Raw genomic sequence first — 5,315 nt, 5'->3', positions numbered from 1 at the left:
GGATAATCGCATTCAGTCTGCATACATCCACCAGGTGTTTGCAGTAATTTCATTATCCAATATCTATAAAGCATTTGACAACTATAAATCACCGGGAAACTGCAAACAACTTAACCAATATTGAGCTTTCCTTCTCACCCCGTGTTTAATTTACGCTCTGTCTCTCTTAGAACTTAGGGACATTCCGATCTACTTTCCAGAACCCCACTTATCATATTTGTTGGGAAGAAGCACTCTTTCCCCGCTGTCCTAAGTTGTTGAGAGTAGGGCTTATATGATTGTTGACTGGTCGCATGTAACAAATCAAATCTACAAATATTTACCGGCTGCTGAGCTTGACCTTGCTGAAGACGGGGATGGAGGAGCCTGAGATTCACTTTCCGTATTAAAGGAGTAAATTACCCAGCTGCACCGCAGTGCCTATAGATATCCGGGAGGAGGTGGGGGGAATGGCCCGTTGCTCCCTTGATGCCCCCCAATACACCTGGAGCTTTATTTCAAATACACAAAACAGCTGGTGTTCATGATTTGCGGCTTAGCGCAAACAGCAGAGGGAATTTATTTTCCAAGCTGCCTGGGTTGGCAAGCCTCCAGAATTCATCAAAAGGAGAGATAAGGATGATGACGGCGATAATGATGAGAACGGAGCTGCCTCGTTGGTCTTTGTAAAGAGACATAAGAGAAGTATGGCCTCCATAGGACATTCCAGCGTTGCAACACATCCTCAACTTGACCCTGGACAGATTTAGAGCAGAGCCTTCCCAGGACCCCTGAAACTCAAGAGATGACCCCACGTGCTTGACAGGGTTGTGCTGGGAGCTAGCCCTAGGGAGAGTCCAGGCAGTGGTCCTTTGGTTGGGTCTAGAGGCAACTGAATCTATACAAAAACTGGGGGGAGGGGGGAGAGAAACAATATATTAAAACCCAACAATATTTTTTATAAAGTTCTTTATTTTTACTTTTATTTTATTTGCATTGGTGTTTTGCTACATGTATGTCTGCGTGAGGATATCCGATCCTGGAGTTACAGACAGTTGACAGCTGCCAAGTGGGTGCTAGGACTTGAACCCAGGTTCTCTGGAAGAGCAGTCAGTGCTCTTAACGACTGAGTCATCTCTCTAGTCCCCAAACCCAACAATATTATAAGTGACTTCGGGTTCAACTGTGCTTCTCTGTAAACTATTGAGATCCTTGCTTTCAGTGTCATAAGCCCCAAGCAAGCAAGAGTCCACTTGAAGAAAATGCCAGTGACTTGATTTGTAGATGAGCTGCCACCGGCTAGTAAGGGACCCTCTCCGACACATGCTGAGTGTCCCTACTGCCACGGAAGGTACGAAACACTTCATTAGCTCACTTCATTCTCTTGGTAAGGCATTGTGGATTCTAACACCATTCACACTTTAGTGATAGAAAGCCAGCCGTGGTGGTTACACACATGTCATCCCAATCCTTTTGAAGGCAGAGGCAAGTATTTCTCTGAGTTTGAGACCAGCCTGGTCTACATAGCAAGTTTCAGATCAGCGAAGGATACATAGTGAGACCCTGTCTCAAAAAAACTAAAAAAATAGGCAGAGCTTGGCATAACTAACTCAGGGGTGCAGCGCTTGCCGGGCAGACACAGGGCCCTGCATGTACCTCCAGCACTTCACCCCTGAGAAAGGAACGAGAAACTGAGGCTTTCTGAGAGTACGCCATGGTGCAAGGTCACACAGCTGAAGGAGCTGGGTCATTCTGCTGCTCCCCACCTCCTGTGACCACAAGGCAGGCATGCATGGCATGCCGCCTAAGTGACTGCAGGTCGGCGAGTGGCTCAGTATGGAGAACACACAGGCAGCGGCGACTCCCACACCAGCTTCAGACTGCTGTCCTCAGTCAGTGGTTCCACGAGCATCTTTTGGTCCCGAGAGAACCTGGAGTAAGACCTGGAAAGAGCTGAGTCCTGCCCCCTCCCTCCTCACACACACACACACACACACACACACACACACACACGCACGCACGCACGCACGCACGCACGCACGCACATAGACTGTGAAGAAAACTCAGGTTGGGAGACCTTAAGCTATAGAGTGATCTCTGCACAATCATCGGTACCTGAATATGGTCTGCAGAACCCATAGCAGCAAACGCTTTTAACCCCGGCACTGGGAAGGTAGAAACAGTTGGATCTCTGGGAGATCACTGGCTAACTGGCCTAAATGAACTGGCAAGTCCCAGGCCAAGGAGGGGCTCTTGACAACCTGGGTTCAATCCCCAGGAACCACTTAGTGGAAGGAGAGAACCCATGTCCCCAGACCCCCACCCCACCCCACCACAAACACACAACACACACACACATGGAAAAAGCAAACTTTAAGCCTGGATGAATGAATACATTGGGGATTGGGGACCAGCCTTGACATACACCTGTGCTCTTGGTACATGAACACACACCAAGAGCACCAAGACCGACGAATTAGCTCCTTTCTACCCTCACTGCCATCTTTATGGGTGGGAAATCCTGCGGACACTGACTCGATGACGCACAGAGACAGGCCTTTCTGACTAAAATGTCTTCAGGAACTTTTGTTGTGCCCGTGCAGGTTTATAACAGCTCTGGTTTTCTTTGTCTGTAGGGCTTTCATTTAGGAAACAGGACATTTTTGTTATTCATCTAAGACAAGAAACATGCAGCCCCTAAGACACTTCCCTCCATAAACTGTAGAAAATAAAATCTAACTCCCCCATCCATGTGGTTTAGGGAAATAGACAAAAAATAACGTTAAAAAATAACTTAAAGCAAATTCCCAGGCGCGGCCCTCTCTGTTTCTTTCCGTCTAGAGCCCATTATTGGGCACCCCTCTCCTTTAAGTGACCTGCCTTATCTCTGTATTACTGTTTACCCAAATGAACTCCTTCATTTCGCTGTAAACTTGGTGCTTCCTGCCTCTCCATCCCCACGTTTCCATGCAGGAAGAGCTTTTGTTCTCATCTGCTGTCACAACACGTCAGCTGAAATCGTCCCCAGCGCTAACAGAAGCGCCATAAATCCACGATAAACACGAACGTTTGAAAATTAAAATTCCTATCTTTATACATATCTTTTAAAGTGGATTCGGGTCTACAGAAATATATTAATCACGAGCCTCGGCGAATGGCATGCTCATCAGTGATGGGGCTTTATCTGGAGCCTTCCCCACCCTCCTGCCTCTCCCTGACGGTGATAATCATCACTTGGGATCCTGGGTTTTCATCCTGTTGTCTGAAGTCATCTCCCTGGAAACAGAGCCTGTACCAGTCTTCTGTAAGTGATACCTTTGCGGGGGAGGGTGATCTCCAGACAACCAGCAGAGTGAAGGGAGGGAGGGAGTTGAACATGGATGACCTGCCTGACTCTGTTGTCAACAGGCCCCATCCTGACCCCTCAGGATAAGTGGAGCCTGTTGATACCCAAGTATCAGTCCTACCTTGAGGCAAATAATTAATTGTTTCTTCTCTTGAACCAGAGAATCATGAGCCACATTGGAGAGGCGGGGTAAAGGAGAAAAGCATAGCTTCCTAACTGAGGCAGACTATTTGACCAACATCAAAGTCTCTAGAAAGGGGAGTAAGGCCTGGGCCAGCCGGATGGCTCTGTGGGTAAAGGCACTGGCTGCCAAGAGCCTTTACCAGAACCCACATGGCGGAAGGATTGAACTGACTCCTAAAAGTGGTCCTCTGACCCGCATGAATGTACACGCACACACAGGCACGCACACACAGGCACGCACACACGCGCACACACATACGCACACATAGGGGAGGACGTACAAATGTGGCATTTGTTTTCTTTTGTAAGAAGGAAGGAAGTGAGATTTGAACAGTTGGCAGTGAACGTTCACAGCAACTAGGAAGTCAGTGCACTTTACAAGGAAGAAGGGGTCAGGGCAGGTCTTCCTTTAAATAATTTTACCAAAATGTATATATATGTCTTCCTTATATATGTATGTGTTGTGTGGACATGTCCGTCCGTGTGTATATCTGTGTGGGTATGCAGTATTAGCTTTCTAAAAAAGAAATCATTAGATTTTGGTTGATAGACAACGTGTCGGTATGTGACCAAACGGTACTTTATTTACCAGCGTTCGTACTGATGAGCTGTCGAGCTATTTCTAGGTCTTCACTGTGATTACCGTTGTTTCTATGACTCTTCTTGCATAAATCTCCCATCGAATCTCTCAGGTTTGCTTCTGGGGTGGAAGTACCTGGATCATGAGCTGTAAGCTTCGGGAGATAGTGAGGTAATAGTTTCCACATTCGTGGTTTTACTAATTCATCTGCCCGCTAAGAATATGTAAGAGACCCTTCCGTTCACATCCACTCCGACATTTCCCTTTCTGTCAACAGATTGAGCAGAGTGGTATCTCACTGCAAGCTTGTTCAGAACGCCCTCCATCCCTCGCCATCCCTGTCAGACATCCTTCCTTCCTCTTACGTGATATGCTTGCTCAGATAACTTACCTAATTCCCCCACCAGGTTATTTGTGTTTTCTTCCCGATCTCTAGGTCTGCATATATTCTTTGTTGTGTGTTGTGACTTATAACTTGTTTGGCCGTATCTTTTAAAGAATTAATGCCCTTGGTTTTATTCTAGTCACACGGATTATTCTTTTTTCTGGCACCTCATGCCTACTTAAGGAATCTGAAGGAAAAAATCTCCATCTGAGGGCAGGGGCCAGAAACGGAGCCAGGTTACAGGTGGGTCACAGAGGCAAGCATTGTGTTGAGCACAAAGACGTCCAGCTGGCGGGTGTGTTCTGGTTATAGAAGTAGACATATCATTCTATTAGAGCTGGGTGCCATTAAAAATTCCAATCATAGACTCTAATTAACTTTCCTTGCTCCGACGCCTGCTCGGTAAGCAGCCTCCTGATTATAATTTGGCTGCCCGTGTATCTCGCCTACAGGGAGAGAATGTACTGAGAATATCCTGTTCAGGCCGACGTGAGGATCCAATCCATTAAACAGTTACATGCCATGATGTAAATTAATAAATTCGTATTCTGATTTTATCATCTGCCTCATCCGGGCTCGGAAGGCGTGAGTCAGCATCCCCGGGTCTAATCAACACGGAAGCTGTGGATATCAAGCTTCTGGGATGAAAACCAAGGAACTAGAACCAGCCAGAGAGAAATCACCAAGGTAACATTGCCCCAGAGGCCCCTCTGCCTGATGAAATAGGCCCGCGCACATGTCATGCAATAGGAACAGGGATTCAAATTTACTTTTGACATTATAAAGAGCTGCATATTCAAGACTGTGGCCCAGTTCCATTCAGGTGAAGGCAAAGAATAAAG

The sequence above is a fragment of the Microtus pennsylvanicus genome, chromosome 19 (genome assembly GCF_037038515.1).
Source record: "Microtus pennsylvanicus isolate mMicPen1 chromosome 19, mMicPen1.hap1, whole genome shotgun sequence".
Taxonomy (NCBI): Eukaryota; Metazoa; Chordata; class Mammalia; order Rodentia; family Cricetidae; genus Microtus; species Microtus pennsylvanicus.
The sequence above is the reverse complement of the archived record's forward strand: the minus strand, read 5'-3'. Positions refer to the sequence as shown.